Here is a 21,067-nt window from a genome sequence, read left to right as displayed (position 1 = left end):
TAAGTAAGTTATAAAGTGCCTTCAATTCTGAATATTCATATCTGATCCCAAGCTTGTGTTCATTTATTACTCACTATAGAGACTCACTCCTTCATGAATTGCTGCCTTGTGGCAAAGAGGCTTGAGTAATTCAGAGAAGCTATGGGCTATGCCATGCAGGGACACCCAAGATGGACAGGTCATAGTGGAGAGTTCAAACTAAACATGATCCACCTGGAGCAGGAACTGGCAAACCACTCCAGTATCTTTGCCAAGAAAACTCCTTAGACAGAAACAAAAAGCTAAAATGTATGATGCTGTAAGATGAGCCCCTCAGGGCAGAAGGCATCCAACATGCTACTGAGGAAGAGCAGAGGACAAGTACAAGTAGCTCCAGAGCTAATGAAGTGCTTGGGCCAAAGCCGAAAGGGCGTTCATCTGCGGACACACCTGGAAGTAAAAGGAAAGTCTGATGCTGCAAAGAAAATACTGCATAGGAACCTGGAATGTAAGGTCTATGAACCTTGATAAGCTGGGTGTGGTCAAACAGGAGATGGCAAGAATAAACATTGACATCATGGGCGTCAGTGAACTAAAATGGACGGGAGTGGGCAAATTCAATTCAGACAATTATCATAACTACTATTCTGGATAAGAATCCCGTAGAAGAAAAGGAGTAGCCCTCATAGTCAACAAAAGAGTGGGAAAAGCTGTACTGGGAGAAAATCTCAAAAATGATAAAATGATTTCAATATGAATCCAAGCCAGACCATTCAACATCACAGTAATCCAAGTTTGTGCACCAAGCACCGATGTGGAAGGGGCTGAAATCGACCAATTCTATGAAGACTTACAACACCTTCTAGAACTGACACCAAAGAAAGATGTTCTTGTCATTATAAGGGAATGGAATGCTAAAGTAGGGAGTCAAGAGAGAAAAGGAACAACAGGTAAGTTTGGTCTTGAAGTTCAAAACAGAAGAGGGCAAAGGCTAATAGAGTTTTATCAAGAGAACAAGCTGGTCATCACAAACACTCTTTTCCAACAACACAAGAGGTGACTCTACACATGGACATCACCAGATGGGCAATACCAAAATCAGATTGATTATATTCTCTGCAGCCAAAGATGGAGAAGCTCTATACAGTCAGCAAAAACAAGACCTGGAGCTGATTGTGGCTCTGATCATAAACTTCTTATAGCAAAACTCAAGCTTAAACTGAAGAAAGTAGGAAACACTACTGGACTAGTCAGGTATTGTTTCATCATTCGTTTCGTCATTTAGTCGTGTCGTGACCCCATTGACCAGAGCACGCCTGGCCCTCCTATCTTCCACTGCCTTGTGTCAAATTCATGTTGGTTAATTCGATGACACTGTCCAACCATCTCATCCTCTGCCGTCCCATTTTTCTCTTGCCGTCACACTTTCCTTTCCAAGGAGTCTTCTCTTCTCATGAGATGGCCAAAGTACTGGAGCCTCAAAAATCTCATCACTACAGGAAAAACCATAGCCTTGACTATTCGAACATTTGATGGCAAGTTGATGTCTCTGCTTTTTAAGATGTTGTCAAGGTTTGTTATCGCTTTCCTCCCAAGAAACAGGCGTCTTTTAATTTCATGGCTGCTGTCTCCATCTGCAGTGATCATGGAGCCCAAGAAAGTAAGGTATAGTCAGGTGTAATATAAACCAAATCCCTTATGAATACACAGCGGAAGTGAAGAACAGATTTAAGGAACTAGATTTGGTGGACAGAATAACTATGGATGGAGGCTCGTAACATTGTTCAGGGGACAGCAACAAAAACCATCCCAAAGAAAAGGAAATGCAAGAAAGTAAAGTGGCTGTCCAACGAGGCCTTACAAATAGCAGAGAAGAGAGGGGGAAAGAAAATGCAAGGGAAAAGGGGAAAGTTCCAAAAAATTGAATGCAGACTTCCAAAGAATAGCAAGGAGAGATGAGAGGGCCTTCTTAAATGAACAGTGCAAAGAAATAGAGGAAAAGAATAGAAAGGAAAAAACCAGAGATCTGTTCAAAAAAATGGAGATATTAAAGGAACATTTTGTGCGAAGATGGACATGATAAAGAACAAAAATGGTAGGGACCTAACAGAAGCAGAAGACATCAAGAAGAGACGGCAAAAATACGCAGAGGAATTATAGCAGAAAGATCTGGATGTCCCAGACAACCCAGATAGTGTGGTTGCTGACCTTGAACCAAACCAGTGTTTTACCATAAGGACTTTAGCCCGTGCTTTACTGGATATTAACCCAACCTCTAAGCGAAGAGCCACATTGGAAATACAAGGTGGAACTCCAATGATGGCTCTCTCAAATTTGGTTTTAACAATCTCCAGAGGTCGTAAGTTAGCATAGGTGAACCTGGCCTTAAAAACTTGTTGCCAATGGAACAGTAGCAATATATGGAAGTGAGAGCTGGACCATAAAGAAGGCTAACCTCTGAAGAATTGATGCTTTTGAATTGTGGTGCTAGAGGAGACTCTTGAGAGTCCCCTTAACTGCAAGGAGAACAAAGCTATCAATTCTGAAGGAAATCAACTCTGAGTGCTCACTGGAAGGACAGAACCTGAAACTGAGGCTCCAATATTTTGGCCATCTCATGAAAAGAAAAGACTCCCTGGAAAAGACCCTGAAGTTGGGAAAAGCAAGAGGAGAAGGGCATGACAGAGGACGAGATGGTTGGGCAGTGTCATCGAAGCTACCAACATGAATTTGACCCAACTCCAGGAAGCAGTGGAAGACAGGAGGGCCCGGCGTACTCTGGTTCATGGGGTCACAAAGAGTTGGACACAACTTAACAACTAAACAACAACAAAATAGAGACTTATCTGCTTATCAAAGACAGAAGACAATATGCCTTGGCAGACAGATGAAGGTATCTTGTAAGATCTTCCACTGAAGCACTTGCACTATGTAGGTCTAGGATGATCTTACGGAAAGATAAGGATCTGAATATTCCTTAATGGCCTGTAATCATATAGGTGGGGGGGAATGGTGGCAGAACTGGCAAATGGGTTTTTTGGAAGGTGTAGTGTTAAGATGAACAGGCCAATCTCCAAGCACAATTAAAAGGGCCATGCCATATATAGAAGAATCTGCAGCCCAGGATTATACTAGATGCATCTCTAATCAGTGACCCTATCCTGTAATAAATGTGTGGTGTCTTTAAGTTATTGCTTTCTTGGTAACAAATTTAATATGGCCACCCATATCTGGCTACTTATCACTAGAACGTTTCCAGTTGGTTGATGTCAGAAACACCAGCTAGAAAAAAATGTCTTTTGTTTTATTTATGTAAGCTATTCTTAAATGCTTTCCCTGGCAACAGCTATTTCAGATTTCCACTAATGTGTGCTATTAACTTGTTTAAGTTGTTTCAGTGGTTTCTGCAATGGAATACGGATGGAGCAGATCCTAATTTCAAGCTGAGAGGACAGGTAAGATTTAGAATTATCAAGGAGTTCTAAATGGAAAAAGAACTTTTTGAATGAATGTAAAACTTCCACTGTGGGGCGCGGGGAGGAAGCAATAACACTAATTCACTCTAACTGCCTGCATTAGTCACCTGTAAAGTAATGAGGAAATAGGAAAGATGTCAATAGTGACCTGAAGATTTTGAGGTGTTTTTCTTTTTTCTTTTTCTTCTTAGTACGGGCTTTGTTAGATTTCCAGTCCCCCCTTTTCTTGCTGGAAATGTCAAGAGGGCTGGCCCAAACCATTTTACTGCCTGAAGCAGAGCAGTAAACTGTGGCTTTCCCTGCTTCACATAAAAGTGTAGGTACCAAGAATAGGTATGTGTTTCCTACTCTCTACAGTATAATTGCTGATAATAACAGTTTGTTTGCTAGTTGTTTGTTGATAACAATGTACTCAAGGGAGTTTTTTTTTTGTCTTCAGACACATGCAAATCGAGACTGAGGGTATTCGTTTCATTTTTGGGAGACAATCGGGCGGCTCAAAGAGCCACTGTTTACCTTTGAAGCAGAACAAGCCTCCCCAGAGAGTTTCCTTATCCTGTTCAGTGTTTCTGGGGTTAAAAGATGGCCCATAAATATGAAAAAAGGAAAGGGAAAATGGAAATTAAAATATAATTTCATTGATTTCTTGGCACCAAATGAGAAGATGAAAGAATGCTAAACTATGCAGTGAAATCCAAGAGCTGCCCTGGGCAATATCAAAGAAGCTCTAGGTAGGGCTCAGACATCCCTAGGTAAAGGTGAAGGTTCCCCTTGACCTTTTAGTCAGTCGTGTCCGACTATAGGGGGCGGTGCTCATCCCCATTTTCAAGCCATAGAGCCAGCGTTTGCCCGAAGACAGTTTCCGTTGTCACGTAGCCAGCGCGACTTAGACCCGGAACGCTGTTTACCTTCCCACCAAGATGGTACCTATTTATCTACTCACATTTACATGCTTTCGAACTGCTAGGTTGGTGAGGAGCTGGGACAAAGCGACGGGAGCTCACTCCGTTGCGTGGATTCAATCTTACGACTGCTGGTCTTCTGACCCTGCAGCACACAAAGGCTTCTGCGGTTTAGCCCGCAGCGCCACCACGTCCCAACCAGACATCCCTAGCCATGTCTATATATTCTTGTGTAGCCATTTCATGGGGTTGTTTAGAAAACAGAAAGGCTTGTGCCCCTGGTTATGTAGCCTTTCTTACATAGTTGCACAGTGTCTTTCTTTTTTCCTTCACCAATATGCTAAGGTTACAAAACTGCCCTGATCCTGAAATTACTGCCTTTGAGTTGCTGCACTGAGCAGTTTTGTGAAGCTGGGGACAAATCTACTTGTGTAGTTGTTTCAGTTGGCAAATTGATGCTAATTAACAAGTCCCCACTTGTATTCCTAGTCATGCATCAAGCCATCTGACTGTAAAACACAAGCAAGGTCACCCCAGGCACTTACTGCGGGCCCAGTTTGTGTCGTAAGTGAGAAGGGGTGCCCCTGGCCACCACCATGCCAGGCATCTTCTTCCTGAACACCATTGCACAATGGGGATTTCCAGCTGCTGGTCATCCAATTAATGGCAGCTACCTGCATCCAGTCATATCTGAGCTAGGGACTCAAAAGCCCCTTCTCTGATCCTCTCTGGTAGCCACATGGATCATGACCTGACCACATAGACCTGACTGTCACACAGTAAGAACTCATTGTTGTTGTTTAGTTATTAAGTCGTGTCCAACTCTTTGTGACTCATTAATTAGCATCAGATTTGCTCCTTGTGAATCATGCTTCTCTTCTACTAGCTTAGCCATACAGGAGGATTTGGCCTGATATTTTATTCTGGCAGTATTAGGATTAGCTCTTAAAGTAACTGAGGGTAGATGATTGTTGTATGGCCTTTCATTGTTTCTTTCACACAATTAGGGCATTACAACCTGTCTTTCCTTATCCCCTTCTTTCCCCCCCCCCCCCGTTTTTGTTGCAGTCATGTGAATACTAACCACTGCCTGCTGGCCTTAGTGACACAGAACATTACCCTTGCTCTACCAATGTCCTTAATGGATTAATCTTTCCTTTAAACTGAATTTCTTTTTCTTTTTTGTAATTTTTGCTGCAGTGGTGCAATATCAAGAAGTTCCTGCTGGCCTTAGTGCTATAATGTTTCTCAAAGGGGAGAATATTTAAGGAAGATATGTTCCCCATATGTCTCAAATAATAGTGGTATGCCATTGAGTCAATTCTGACTTATGCTGACCCTTTTCCAGGTAGGGGCTACACAGAAGTGGTTCACCATTCCCTTCTTCTGAGGACATCCTGGGACTGTGAAGCTTGCTCAAGGCCACACTGGCTGGCCCTTCTCCCTAGAGGCACAGTGGGGAACTAAGCTCCCCAACCTATGGCTCCCCAACCAGAACTTAACTCACTGAGCTATGCAGCCAGCTTTCTTCCATATAGTATGCCTTTTTCATGCATATTGTTCTCATGTAAATCAATTCCCACTGCAAACACACACCTTGATGTCATTGTCAAACACTGGTACAGTGGACCCTTGACTTACTGTACAGATGGCTTGACTTACAGACTTTTTGAGTTACAGACTTCTCTGGCTGCAAAATTTAGATTTGACTTGCAGACTGAGATTTGACTTACAGACCAGAAAAAAAACCCAAAATGGAACAAAAACGGTCTGTTATGGGATTAATTGGTTTTCAATGCACTGTAGCTCAATGGAGACTTGACCTACAGACTTTTTGACCTGCAGCCACCGTTCCAATACAGATTAATTCTGTAAGTCAAGGGTCCACTGTACTGCCTGGACTGTATTTTCCCTGCCTTCCCTGAACCTTTCTTGACCTAAGAAAAAAAGAAACAAAATATCCCCCTCTAGTGATTGAAGGAGGAATAGCAGCTTCCCATTAATTTCTATGGATGGAAAAGAGCAGATACGGATCAAATGGTTTTCAATGCATTCCTATGGGAAATGCAGATTTGACCTGAGAACTTTTTGACTTGAGAACCGCCTTCCAATACAGATTAAGTTCTCAAGTCAAGACCCCACTGTATCTATTTGTCTAAAATATGTTAGTTTTCAGCTATTCAGAAGGGGGCCATTCTATCTCCTAAAGTCAGTTCTGTCAAGAAATAAAATAAATAGACATTTTGAGCTCTGAACATAATCTTGTGTATGGGTCACACTAGATGTGTGCAGAAGTCCCTTGACCCAGTTTATACCTGATTACAGGTCATACAGACTAGGACTGACCTGCTTTGTGCCTTTTACAAGGCACTCCAACCTGCTCTATCTGGAATCCTGGAAATTATTTGTCCAGTTGCAGTTTTCTGGGGGTTTAAAAACTGAACATGAGGAAGAAATACAAACAAATATTGCACCAAAAACTGAACAAATATGGGGGTGAAGAAAATCTGGTGGCCTGAGAAGCTTGGTAACAGAAGCCTTTCAATTTTATTCCTGACAAAAGAGAGGCTGCCATTCCACCTAATATCATTGGGAAATCAGTACATTTTGACACCAACTCCTTGAAAAATGTGGGGGAGACACCACCAAGCATTTTTTTTCTGCATTTTCTTTTCTTTCTCCTTTGAAGAGTAAATAACAGCTAACACAGACAGCTTCGAGACAGAAGAGACTGACTGTCCTCTGTAATCATTGAGAAATCATCTGCTTTTGACACCAGCTATTGAGAAACCTGGAAGTGAAAGGAAAATCCAATGCTGCAAAGAAAAATACTGCATAAGAACCTGGAATGTAAGATCTATGAACGTTGGGAAGCTGGAGGTGGTCAAACAGGAGATGGCAACAATAAACATCGACATCCTGGGCATCAATGAACTAAAATGGACAGGAATGGGCGAATTCAGCTCAGATGATTATCACATCTACTATTGTGGGCAAGAATCCCGTAGAAGGAATGGAGTAGCCCTCATAGTCAACAAAAGAGTGGGAAAAGCTGTAATGGGATACAATCTCAAAAATGATAGAATGATGTCAATACGAATCCAAGGCAGACCATTCAACATCACAATAATCCAAGTTTATGCACCAACCAGCATTGCTGAGGAGACTGAAATTGAACAATTCTATGAAGATTTACAACACCTTCTAGAACTGACACCAAAGAAAGATGTTCTCCTCATTCTAGGGGACTGGAATGCTAAAGTAGGGAGCCAAGAGATAAAAGGAACAACAGGGAAGTTTGGCCTTGGAGTTCAGAACGAAGCAGGACAAAGGCTAATAGAGTTTTGTCAAGAGAATAAGCTGGTCATCACAAACACTCTTTTCCAACAACACAAGAGGCGACTCTATACATGGAAATCACCAGATGGGCAATATCGAAATCAGATTGATTATATTCTCTGCAGCCAAAGATGGAGAAGCTCTATACAGTCAGCAAAAACAAGACCTGGAGCTGACTGCGGTTCTGATCATCAGCTTCTCATAGCAAAATTCAAGCTTAGACTGAAGAGATTAGGAAAAACCACTGGGCCACTCAGGTATAATCTAAACCAAATCCCTTATGAATACACAGTGGAAGTAAAGAACAGATTTAAGGAACTAGATTTGGTGGACAGAGTGCCTGAAGAACTTTGGATAGAGGCTCGTAACATTGTCCAGGAGGCAGCAACGAAAACCATCCCAAAGAAAAGGAAATGCAAGAAAGCAAAGTGGCTGTCCAACGAGGCCTTAGAAATAGCAGAGAGGAGAAGGGAAGCAAAATGCAAGGGAGATAGGGAAAGCTACAGAAACTTGAATGCAGACTTCCAAAGAATAGCAAGGAGAGACAAGAGGGCCTTCTTAAATGAACAATGCAAAGAAATAGAGGAAGATAACAGAAAAGGAAAGACCAGAGATCTGTTCAGGAAAATTGGACATATTAGAGGAACATTTTGCGCAAAGATGAACATGATAAAAGACAAAGATGGAAGGGACCTAACAGAAGCAGAAGACGTCAAGAAGAGGTGGCAAGAATACACAGAGGAATTATATCAGAAAGATTTGGATATCCCGGACAACCCAGACAATGTAGTTGCTGACCTTGAGCCAGACATCCTGGAGAGCGAAGTCAAGTGGGCCTTAGAAAGCCTGGCTAACAACAAGGCCAGTGGAGGTGATGGCATTCCAGTTGAACTATTTAAAATCTTGAAAGATGATGCTGTTAAGGTGCTACATTCAATATGCCAGCAAGTTTGGAAAACTCAACAGTGGCCAGAGGATTGGAAAAGATCAGTCTACATCCCAATCCCAAAGAAAGGCAGTGCCAAAGAATGCTCCAACTACCGTACAATTGCACTCATTTCACACGCTAGCAAGGTTATGCTCAAAATCCTACAAGGTAGGCTTCAGCAGTATGTGGACCGAGAACTCCCAGAAGTACAAGCTGGATTCCGAAGAGGCAGAGGAACTCGAGACCAAATTGCTAACTTGCGCTGGATTATGGAGAAAGCCAGAGAGTTCCAGAAAAATATCTACTTCTGCTTCATCGACTATGCGAAAGCCTTTGACTGTGTGGACCACAGCAAACTATGGCAAGTTCTTAAAGAAATGGGAGTGCCTGACCACTTTATCTGTCTCCTGAGAAACCTATATGTGGGACAGGAAGCAACAGTTAGAACTGGTCATGGAACAACTGAGTGGTTCAAAATTGGGAAAGGAGTACGGCAAGGCTGTATATTGTCCCCCAGCTTATTTAACTTATATGCAGAATACATCATGCGGAAGGCTGGACTGGAAGAAACCCAAGCCGGAATTAAGATTGCCGGAAGAAATATCAACAACCTCCGATATGCAGATGATACCACTCTGATGGCAGAAAGTGAGGAGGAATTAAAGAACCTTGTAATGAGGGTGAAAGAGGAGAGTGCAAAAAACGGTCTGAAACTCAACATCAAAAAAACTAAGATCATGGCCACTGGTCCCATCACCTCCTGGGAAATAGAAGATATGGAGGCAGTGTCAAATTTTATCTTCCTGGGCTCCATGATCACTGCAGATGGAGACAGCAGCCCTGAAATTAAAAGGCTCCTTCTTCTTGGGAGGAAAGCGATGACAAATCTTGACAGCACCTTGAAAAGCAGAGACATCACCTTGCCAACAAAAGTCCGAATAGTCAAAGCTATGGTTTTTCCTGTCGTGATGTATGGAAGTGAGAGCTGGACCATAAAGAAAGCAGACCGCCGAAGAATTGATGCCTTTGAATTGTGGTGCTGGAGGAGACTCTTGAGAATCCCCTGGACTGCAAGGAGAACAAACCTATCAGTTCTAAAGGAAATCAACCCTGAATGCTCACTTGAAGGACAGATCCTGAAGCTGAGGCTCCAGTACTTTGGCCATCTCATGAGAAGAAAAGAGTCCTTGGAAAAAACCTTGATGTTAGGAAGGTGTGATGGCAAGAGGAGAAGGGGACGACCGAGGATGAGATGGCTGGACAGTGTCTGCGAAGCAACCAACATGAACCTGACACAACTCCGGGAGGCAGTAGAAGACAGGAGGGCCTGGCGTGCTCTGGTCCATGGGGTCACGAAGAGTCGGACACGACTATACAACTAAACACATTGAGAAACAGCTGGCTGGAGAGCTCAGTGGTTTAAGTATATGGCTGTGGAGCCAAAGGCTGGAAGAATGTGTGTGTTTGCAGTGGGGATTGTTCTACATGAGAACAATTTGCATGAAAAAGAGATATTATATGGAAGAAAGCTGGGTGGATCGCTCAGTGAGTTAGGTATCTGGCTGCGGAGCCATAGGTTGGAAAGTTTAATTCCCCACTGTGCCTCCTGGGAGAAGAGCCTTGGGCAAGCTCCACTGTCCCAGGATGCCCCCAGAAGAAGGGAATGATCAACCACTTCTGCGTGTTCTCTACCTGGAAAACCCTGAAAAGGATCAGCATAAGTCAGGATTGACTTAATGACACACCATTATTATTGAAAAAATATGGAGAACATCTCTTCCTCCAATATTCTCCTCTTTGAGAAACAATATTTTACGGCACTAAGGCCAGCAGGAACATCTCGATATTGCACCACTGCAGCAAAAATTACATACATAAGAAAAAGAAACTGGGCTTAGAGCAGGCTTGTCCAACCTTGGCCCTCCAGATGTTCTTGGACTTCACCTCCCAGAAATCCTGGCCGGCAGAGGTGGTGCTGGCCAGCAGAGGTGGTGCTGAAGGCTTCTGAGAGTTGAAGTCCAAGAACATCTGGAGGGCCGAGGTTGGACAAGCTTGGCTTAGAGGGAAGTCTAGTCAATTACAAATCATACCTTTCTGGTACCCTCAGAAGAAGGGAATGGTAAACCATCCTGACTACTCTCTACTTAGGAAACCCTGAGAAGGCTCAGATCAGAATTGACTTGACAGCACATGTATATGGACAGAAGCAATCTGCAAATTTTCAGAAAGATGCAAACAGATAGAAGGGGAAAGGCAACCTTTAAAGCTTGGGGGAAGAGATTTACTTATTTTAATAGGTCTACTCTAATTGGTACTAACACTGGGTTAGCCTTCTGTCCTCAAATGAATTTCGGCATTTCCCCCTAAAGATCTTTTCTCCTTGTTCTTCATCTCTCGGGGGCCTTACTGTTACCTCCTTCTTGTACATGGATGGTACCATTTGAACTACATGAACAACATCTCTCTTGCCTGGACATCAGAAATAAAAGCAATGACAATTACACATGCCTTGGCTGAGGCATATCTGGTAATGTATTTTTAATATGTGCTTGTCTTGCCAATACCTTGAGTGATGATTTCTGAGTGGTTCGGGTTTTGTGCAGTGCTTTAAATCACCTTGACTTTTTCTGATCTCCAGATAACTTTGAGATGTTCTTTGGAGAAATCTTTGATAGCTGAGGACTTTAATCTATACATTGATGGCCCATCTGTTTTGGGACCTTATGTACCTCTTTCAGTAGAAGAATGCGTCTCATTTTCTCAGATCGTTAATTTTTCTGTTGTCTAGGACCATCTTTATTTAGATTTATCCTTTTGTGTGGGAATTTAGAGTCTTTCTGCTTCAGGTAAAGCCACCCCTCATAATTATTTTCTTTGACTTCCTCTTTGAATGTCATGTAGTCAATACATCATTCAGTCACCCATTTAACCAGTAAATACATCATGGAAATGTCTTTTTCTAAAGGAACCTTATAATCAGGAATAACTTTTTTTCTTTGAATATTGAATGGTTGTAATTTATTCCCACTTCTTCTAAAATGGAGGTGGAACACAGACTGCAATTTGCTTTTGTGGAGACCCTGAAATTTCACTGTTGAACTGGAATGTGGGAGATCCACTGGTACTGGTATTTCACCTTTGGTAATAAGGCTATCTTCATATCAGTGGCTATGGGCACAACAATGGCTGAGCTGGAACAGCTCTTTCTAAGCTCCTGTGTCCTCAATCCTCTCCACTGTCTGAGATATGATGATGACTTCCTTATTCATCTGGACCCATGGAGAGCAATTACTAAAGAATCTCCACCAGAGCTTCAACAGCTTCCATACCACTATCATCCTGAGTTTAGACCATTTAAACAATAAGTAAACTTTTTGAACACCACTGTGCAAAATCGTTCAATTACTGTCATGCTCACAGACACTATAACATCTGCTTAGATCCACAAGACAGGGATTCAAAACTCGCAGATCTACAGTGATTATTTCTCAAAATACAATACCTACTCAATGAGATGAAAATTAAATTGCCAGAGCAAGACAGATACCCAAGAAAAAGACTGCTACAAGACGAAGCCAAAAGAGAATACAACTGAACACCATTACTTGTTACCTGCAGTTCCCAGCTGAGGCCACCTATATCATCAATGAGATATAGACCATTCTAGACACTACATTTCCTATTCCAGCCTTTGCATGGCAGCCATGTGCTTGTTTATGGCTCACCAATTTTTTTTTTTTTTAAAAAACAACTATTGAAACTTGGAGGGCAAGGAAAAAAATACAGAGACTGGGTTAAGACCCTGCTATAATGCCAACTGTGCCCAGACATGTACTCTGGAAGTTGCAAGGGATTAGTAGAGTGGTAGTTTCTCTGCTCATTGGGTTCCCACTCCCACCCATTTTCTCTGTCTTTTTCACAAGAACAAAATGGCTAATAGAGCCTTCATTCCCTAATTGAAGGTCACTGAAAGCTCCTTTGAGGACTTTGGTTTATTGGCTAAAGCCACTAGAATCCTGGTTTGGGGGATTTCTTGTGAATTCTGAGGGGCAGAAGTCACATAAATATGAAAATCCAATGCTTGTAGCTGAAGAAAGTACCAGGAAAGAAAACTGGAAAAAGTATTTGTTTATACAAAAGGAATAAAAATAATGCTTGAGGGAATTGCTGACTGAATCCCCAAACAGTAGCATCTCCTAAGGATACCCTGGAAATGCCATTACAGGTGCTTCATGTTTGTTTTTAATCTTAATTCATATGCATATTTCTTGGCTTTGTCTAATGATAAGCATAAATCATGTAGTTGTAATTAAGTTGGTTTCAATTTGCCTATGACCGTATAAATAAATATATTAGAATGGTCTCATGCTACATCATTTTCATCATTGTGATTGTACAATTAGCAACTTTGTGAATAAAGTTTCCATTCTTATTTGAAGCTATGAATTTCTGAGCAAAGGAAAGTAGAGAAGTCAGAAATATTGCTATGTGAATAATGAATCAAAAGTCATCACTTCAGTTGCTAATGATTTTTGGCTGCACTGTCAGACTTTATCTAAGGTATAAAGTCTCAGAGATTGGCAAAATCAGACTGCTGGCTAATTTTACTTTCATGAACTTTGATTATTAGAAAGATTTCTGTCTAGATTGTTTTTAAAGGGGCAAGCAAATGTAATGAAATTCCAAAAGGTGACATCATTCCTGCCTGTCCATCACAGAAGCTCAAGGGGGGAGGAGCCAAGGACAGGGCAGGAGGGGCGGAGTGAGTGAGACAGTTGGGGAATGTGGAATGGCAGTTAGAGTTTAGAAGAGAGAAGAAGACAGTTAGAGAATTGAGCTGAGAGTGTTGGGAGAGGGAATTGAGAAGGTTAAACAATATTGAACAAGCAAGAATGAAATTGTAAGTACTACAAGAGAGATATTGATTGAAGATATATAGTAGTTTGGAATAAAAGTGATTGTATACATAATCCTATCCTCGTTAATACCTGATACAGTTCATATGTGATTTACCTTTATGATTTACTTGACAGTAAAAGAATATTTGCTAATTAAACCTCTGGTTCCTAAGTTGCCGCCTAGAGTGGTCACAATTGACTAGATAGGCGGGGTATAAATGAAATAAATAAATAAATAAATAAATTCAATAACCCTTAGTTTGGCAGCACACGTGTATAACATAATTGGTATTAGGAGAAAACCTGGTGGCAGCGTGAAGGGAAAAGGGTGTGATCCCTTGTGAGGACCAAATAAATAGGGCAACAAGGTTGATCACCACAAGTGGTGACCAGTGGTGGGATCAAAAGATAATACAGAAAGCCAAAGGGATTCCGGTAAACCAAAGAAAAAGTGAAATTTCCTGAGTAGTCTGGTGCTGTAAGGGCAGCAGTTGGACTCTTGAAAGTGGTTTGGTGAAAAGCTTAAAAGGGACTCCTGATTGCAGACCAGGGAAATACTAAAGAAAGGGAAAAGCTCTGAGGAAAAATTAACAATTCAAGGTTTACCTCAAGATTGTGAAAGACTAGTGGGCTAGCTTTGGGTCCTAGGCTCTAAGAAGGGAGCGCTGAGGGGGCAAAAGCGGAAGCCAAAGTCAAACACAGATCTGAGGTAACTGAACCAAGCAGAGGGGCTTGTAAAACAGAAAAATAAAAATAAGCTGGGTGGCTGGCCAAAAGAAACAGAAACAGTGTATCCTACAGGGAACAATGAGGCCTAAAGTAACAAAATAGCCAACCTAGGCTGTCAAAGGGAAAGCTATTAAGTGTCAATCAATCTCTCCCTAACACAGAAAAAATAGGTCCCTTTTAAAATGAGGCTTGTCTATCTGAATCTGAGAAAACAGACAAACCAGGCCTTCTAAGAGAGGGAAACGGTTAACAATGGAGGTATCTGATGGACAAGGGTTACCTCACGCAGAGGAAAACCGTGAAGTAGATGGGCAATATAAGGCTCAGGAACAGGATACCTTAGGGGGAAAAGGTGTTAAAAGCCTCCTAGAATTTCAAAAATTCCAAAAAAAAAAAAAAAAAAAGGAAATTACAAGTGGAATTGAAATTGAAAGCATTAGTGATCAAAGATGAGCAAGAGGTCAGTCAAATATCCTATGAGCAGAGAAAAAGACAAATAGAGTTGGAAGAGTGGAAATCGGAACAGAAATTCCAGTTAAGACAAATGGAGCTAGATTTTAAGGAGATATTGGAAATAGGGGCTGGGGCTGAGGAAAAATATTTACAGCTCAAAGCTGAGGCAGAAAAGTTTAATGATTCTGAAAAAAAGATAAAGCCTAAAAATATTTTAGAGGCCAGCGAAATAGCTGACCATATCACAGAAATTAAAGATCCAAGATACTCTTGAGGTAAAAATTGGAGGAAAAGCTTGGGATGGCAGAAAGAAAGAAACCAGAGAATACCTCAGAGATCAACAGGCAGTTGGAAGCCATTTTAGAGGCAAGCCCTCAGAGCAGACCCAGCAGAGATACAAAAACTGGGAAGGAAACGTAAGTCCCCAAGTTTTGAATGAAACATTTCTAGATCCTGTTTTGGCTGTGGAGAACAAGGACACTTCATAGCTCAATGTGCTAAGAATAGAGAGTTTGGGCAACAAAAAGGGAATTTGAATTTGCCTAAGAAAGTATGCTACGTACAGCAGAATGAGGCACCCACAGGGGCAGTTGAAGCGGGCGCGATAGCAACCCCAGTTACTGCTAGAGCAGAGAGACCAGAGCAACAAGAACAACAACTCCCAATAGCTAAATTTCTCCATTGTTATTTGAAAATAACCAGGAATTTATTAGATGTGCTGGAGATAATATTTATATAAATGAGACTAAATATCTAGCTCTAAAAGACTCGTGCTCTCAGGTGACGTTGCGCCATCCAGAAATAATCCCTCCAGAATATATATTGACAAGGTCAACAAGGTCAATCGCCACAGCAAATAGATAACAATGGAAGTTTTACAGATTATTTTAAAACATCTCAACTACAGGAGCCATTAAATAGTGTACATTTATATTATTAGTATAATGATTTATCTGTGGCATGAAACAGTGTATCTCAGAAAGTATATCAGCAGGTTAAAACATTGCCTTTTTTAATCTTGGAAAAGAATTACAGTTCCAAAGAGGAATGTGGCATCCAAACGATGTGATAAGGAAGGGACAGGAAGTTTGCAGTAGAAAATATCTTTCAAGTGTACTATCTATAATAATAATTAAAAATATGTGGCAATAAATAATGGGTTTGACTGATGCAATGTTGCAGTGGTGTCTTGATAGCAGGAATGGACAAAAACACTGAAACTGACAACGGCTTGGTCTAAAAAACTTGTATTGATATAACTGTATACAATGCAAGTATATCATGTGATGACATCATCAGCCTGTGACAGTAATATTTAATTTAATTTTCTATCCTCATTCGGGATTTTTTTGGGGGGGGGGTTGTTCTTTGTTTTTATGTTGCTTTGTTTTAGGTTCTGTAGGGCACCCATACTTTTAAATGAACAGTACAAAGATGTAGAGGAAAATAATAGAAAGGGGAAAACCAGAGATCTGTTCAAGAAAATTGGAGATATTAAAAGAATATTTTGTGCAAAGATGGACATTATAAAGGACAAAAATGGGAGGGACCTGACAGAAGCAGAAGACATCAAGAAGAGGTGGCAAGAATACACAGAAGAATTATTCCAGAAAGAGCTGGATGTCCCAGACAACCCAGATAGTGTGGTTGCTGTCATTGAGCCAGTCATCCTGGAGAGTGAAGTCAAGCGGGCCTTAGAAAGCCTGGCTAACAACAAGGCCAGTGGAGGTGATGGCATTCCAGTTGAACTATTTAAAATCTTAAAAGATGACGCTGTTAAGGTGCTACATTCAATATGCCAGCAAGTTTGGAAAACTCAGCAGCGGCCAGAGGATTGGAAAAGATCAGTCTACATCCCAATTCCAAAGAAGGTGAGTGCCAAAGAATGCTCCAACTACCGTACAGTTGCACTCATCTCATACACTAGCAAGGTTATGCTCAAAATCCTACAAGGTAGGCTTCAGCAGTATGTGGACCGAGAACTCCCAGAAGTACAAGCTGGATTTCGAAGGGGCAGAGGAGCTAGAGACCAAATTGCTATCATGCCCTAGATTATGGAGAAAGCCAGAGAGTTCCAGAAAAACATCTACTTCTGCTTCGCTGACTACGCAAAAGCCTTTGAGGCCCCAAGGTGTCTATTTAGACAATTCTGGCAGCTAATCATTTCCATCAGGTATCTCCTTTATTAACGTTAGCAAAAATGTTCCCCTAGTCATTTTTCTGATCCTTTCAGACTCCAAAGGTACACTGGGGAAAAAGTCTATGGAGATGTGGATTGGATTGGCCTATAGATGCATGGTCTATGGAATGGACTACAGACTTACGAAATGGCTTCCCTGTTAAACAGAATTGAGGAAAACTTGGTTTGTTTGATAAACAGCATAACTGACTGTTTCCTGTTGGTAAAAAGAGGAAAGGATTGATCAGAGCATGGACTTCTAATTATGAAGTCAGCAAAAAGACGGGTACATGACTGCTGTGGCAACAAGACTTTGGCCAAGATGGAAGACAATGAAACAGTACAGATAAGCTACAAAGCTGTGTACATCCAGTGACTTCAGGCTCAGAGTATCCTCTGATAAGATGCCAGGATTGCACACCACGTGCAGCAGGACAAAGGGATTATTTATTTTCTGGGAACAAAGGAATGCGGTGCAATGTGCTTTTTCTCTCAACTTGCCATCTACCAATGCAGAACAGAATTTTAGTGATTAAGATAAAGAAGATTTTCACTGGTTAATGTAATACAGCTGTTAACTTATTCTAGTTGTTGTTGCAGTAATGATGCATGTGTTAATGTGTAATAATAGACCACTAGCCCCTAATACACATGGTGGGGCTATGGAAGAAGCCATGAGAGAGTTCAGCACAGTGATGAACCACTGGCCAGTAACAGGTCCATACAAAACAAGCAGTGTTTTGCAAACCATATGCACTGATGTTCAATTCTGACCAATACAAATTATGCAGAACGAATTTCTGGATAAACCCTCTAGACCTTGAATCTCCACCATATTGAGAGCAGACATCAAAACCACTAAAGCAGATAATGCAGCATATAACCAATCATCTTACTAAGCTTATTTTGTGAAGTACTGCAAATAACTAAAAGAATGGTATGGGCACAGCATGTCTACACTCACATAGCTTAGTAAACACTCTGTCACATTCAGTCAAACTAATCAGCTATACATCACAGCTTCATCCTGTGACAGTTACTGAAAGTATGCATCAGATTCCCTTGCATAACCTACATCTGCTCCATTAATTGACTGCCTTCTTTTGATTCTGCTGACGGGAATAGCCACTGGAGAATCACTAAAATGACTGGATAGTCTGATCAGGAAATTGGAACAGTTCTTCCCTCCCCAGAAAAGCCACAGTTCCATCAATCAAACAAGGCAAAATGCTGTTGCAAACCAGATTAGAAAACTAGGCAGAGTACCTCATATTTTCCATTGTATTATGCAAGGTGTAGATAGTCCTTTCAAGGCTAATTGATGAAAGCTGAAATATTTTGCTAAAGCAATGTCAATCTCTTCTCCAGTGGAGGCTGGCCCTAATTTGGCAGGGCAGAGTATCTTTTCTGGATTTTAGTCCAAACTCCACAGGAACTTTCCAGGGTGCTGAACCCTATCCCCAAAATATGTTCAAACTATTGCATGCCTCTTTTCAAGTTCAGACTAAAACTTAGAGGAGATTCACAACCTCCACAAAATCAGAGCTCTATCCTCTACTCATCTCTTAATTTGTCAAGCATCTGAAGGATGCTACAGTGATAAAGTGATGGTATCAGTAAACCAGAGACTACTAATAAAATGCCAGTCTGTATAAGTTAAATATAAGCTATCTTTAAAATATGAATAAAACGAAGGAAATCAGTTTTGTAAGCAAAGTCATTTATTGACTTCTTATTTGTTGTCATGTAGACAATGGGTACAAAGTGCAGTAGGCATGTATCCTGTGTTCCAGTAAAAGTGACAACATTTATAAGGTCAGGGTATTTTTGCTATTTTGGGGTGACCACAGGACAGACCAAAGAGCCTCTGATTGCCTCCAGGGTGGGGCAACATATTCATGTATCTTTCCAGCATTCATTGTGTTTAAAAGTTTTTAAGTGAATATACTCAGCGATTTTAACAGAGGAATGAGGAAATTCAAAGTATTACAGAGCATCAGTAGGCTGAGTTGTTAGCAGCAAAGGAGAAAGTGTGTAACAGCTGAACCTCCTAATAAAACCGAAGATTTCCCTGGACACTCTAGGAGAGATCTTAGGCACACTGCACATTAAAAATTCCTGTGCAGCTACTAGGTCAATCATTCTGCATAGCTGCAGGGCAAAGTGTGAGAATCGTGTTGCTGTATAGATAAGATTAGCCTCTGTGTTTTGGAATATTCTCTTTTTTTCCTTCGTTGTCAGCTTAGTTTACTAAATTTTAATTACTTGTTTACCTTGTTAGGTTTGAAAGGCTGAAATCCTCCTGTGAGAAGGAGAGGAGAAGGGCAAGAAGATCAAAACCAATACTGCCTTGCCATGTATTTCTCTATTAGAATTTGAACTTCACAGGGCTTAGTGGCTAGGTCTGGATGCCACAATAAACAATTCATGTCTCAATCTTCTGGAACTGGTAACAGTAGCCTCTGTTATCTACATTCCCTAAATTTCCTAGCCTCTAAGAAGCTACAGCAGGCCACAGTGCCAAAGGTAGTGCAAAACCAGAAGACATAACCACGTCAATTGAGAGATGGTAGCATTGGATGACCAGCTCTTCTCTGTGGTTGTCAATGTAGACTTTGGGAAGCTGATAGAGGCAATGGCTCCACGCAACCAGCTGCCCACTTGCACCACTTTGTGAACAATCCAGTCAAACTATTGTCTCTGCAACTATTCTTCTGTAATCATCCACAGACTCAATCCTAAAGTAATAGAATTTCAGTCAAGTTTAGTAAGCTAATCTAAGAGGAGATAGAGAAACAGTAGCTCAGTTCTTTCACTTTGCCCTACGTCTCCACAGAACAGCTAGCACAGAGCGGAAAGAGGATATGTAGTGCACAGTGATCTTATTTGACCTCTTCCAATCATTTCTGTGGTTGGAAGGTCCAGAGAAGTTCTTGGGCTTCACTGGGGTTCATTTCCCTCTCCTTTTTTTAGTGCCAGGAACTCATTGCACTGTGTTTCAGTTTTTCCCTTTTCTTAATTCAAACTGCAAATCATGTTTTAGCCTTATGAGTAATAAATGGAATAATAAGGGTCTGCTATAGTGTTGCTTCCTTTTGAGGGTGAAAAAGGACTCTTTGCTGTGCCCTGTAGATACCCAGAAATAAAAAAAAAATCCAATTCGGTCTGTTTTTCCACACAGTGCATCAAAACACAGTGAACATGCCTATTCTTTGTATTTTTCCCCCTTATTCAGCTTGGCTTAATAAAGCTTACTGATGTCTTACTAGGCTATTAAGATTGAATGCTTATATAGCCTCTCCGGTCATGAACATTTACATTCCTCTCATTTACAGGGAATCTGGAAATGGACAGATAATCTAATGGACCCAAGGATGATGTAGGTCACAGAGTCTCCTGGAGAGCACAGGGTATGTCAGCCCTCATCTGTATGCCCTTTACTCTGGCATGGAGTGGATTTGGTTATCCAGATGTTGTAAATACCTGGCAGAACTGCAATTGGGTGTCCTTCCATTGAACTGGTAATTCAGGGAAAGTCATAGAGTTGGCTGGGATTTGATTGTAAAACATCTTTCAAAAATTTCCTGCAGTCAAACAACATTACTTGCTTCTCTGTACAGGGACAAATATTCCCTGAATGCAAGAAATAAGTTGGCTCCCACTACCTGTCATGCAGAGATGCAAAGAAATGAGGGAAATATTTTCCCCAGATTTTCTCTACTTAATAGAAAATCTGTTTAAGAGAAAATCTACCAGTATCTGCTCTATGTCTGGGTGTTATGTTGAAACAGTGCAGAGATGTTACAGTGTCTCAGGTAAATGCTAGCCAATAGTGTGGGTCTGACAATCAATTCAGCCTTGAAGCAGAAACTGTTTGTGATCAGTTCTGGTCATTAGCTTGATGACATTCCTGATGCAAGTTCTTCTAGGGATGACATCCAGCCACATTTGAAATATAGACAGTAATACAATATCTGTCAGAGCAGAGGTGCAGTACACTTAAATAGTGGGTGTGGGATGAATAAGGAAAGAGAAAGAAACACACATCGTCACACTGCTGCCAGTGCTAATAAAGAAATCTTTTGCAGTCATTTTGCTCCAAAGAATAAAAGATTAAGCCTGAGCAGAAGGAGCAACTTGGACTCTGCAACCCCATTTGTGGGCTTTTAAAACAGACCACCATA

At 41.2% G+C, this 21,067-nt stretch overlaps 1 long non-coding RNA gene across 1 annotated transcript; it reads left to right on the top strand.

The window, feature by feature from the left end:
• Nucleotides 1-2,659: 2,659 nt before the first annotated feature.
• On the top strand, nt 2,660-20,294 carry LOC140704218 (uncharacterized). The gene is made up of 3 exons (XR_012083347.2): nt 2,660-3,291; nt 3,378-3,434; nt 20,219-20,294. It is a non-coding gene; the product is annotated as an uncharacterized LOC140704218 (long non-coding RNA).
• Nucleotides 20,295-21,067: the final 773 nt, after the last annotated feature.

Source organism: Pogona vitticeps, chromosome 2 (genome assembly GCF_051106095.1).
Source record: "Pogona vitticeps strain Pit_001003342236 chromosome 2, PviZW2.1, whole genome shotgun sequence".
Taxonomy (NCBI): Eukaryota; Metazoa; Chordata; class Lepidosauria; order Squamata; family Agamidae; genus Pogona; species Pogona vitticeps.
The sequence above is the reverse complement of the archived record's forward strand: the minus strand, read 5'-3'. Positions and strand labels throughout refer to the sequence as shown.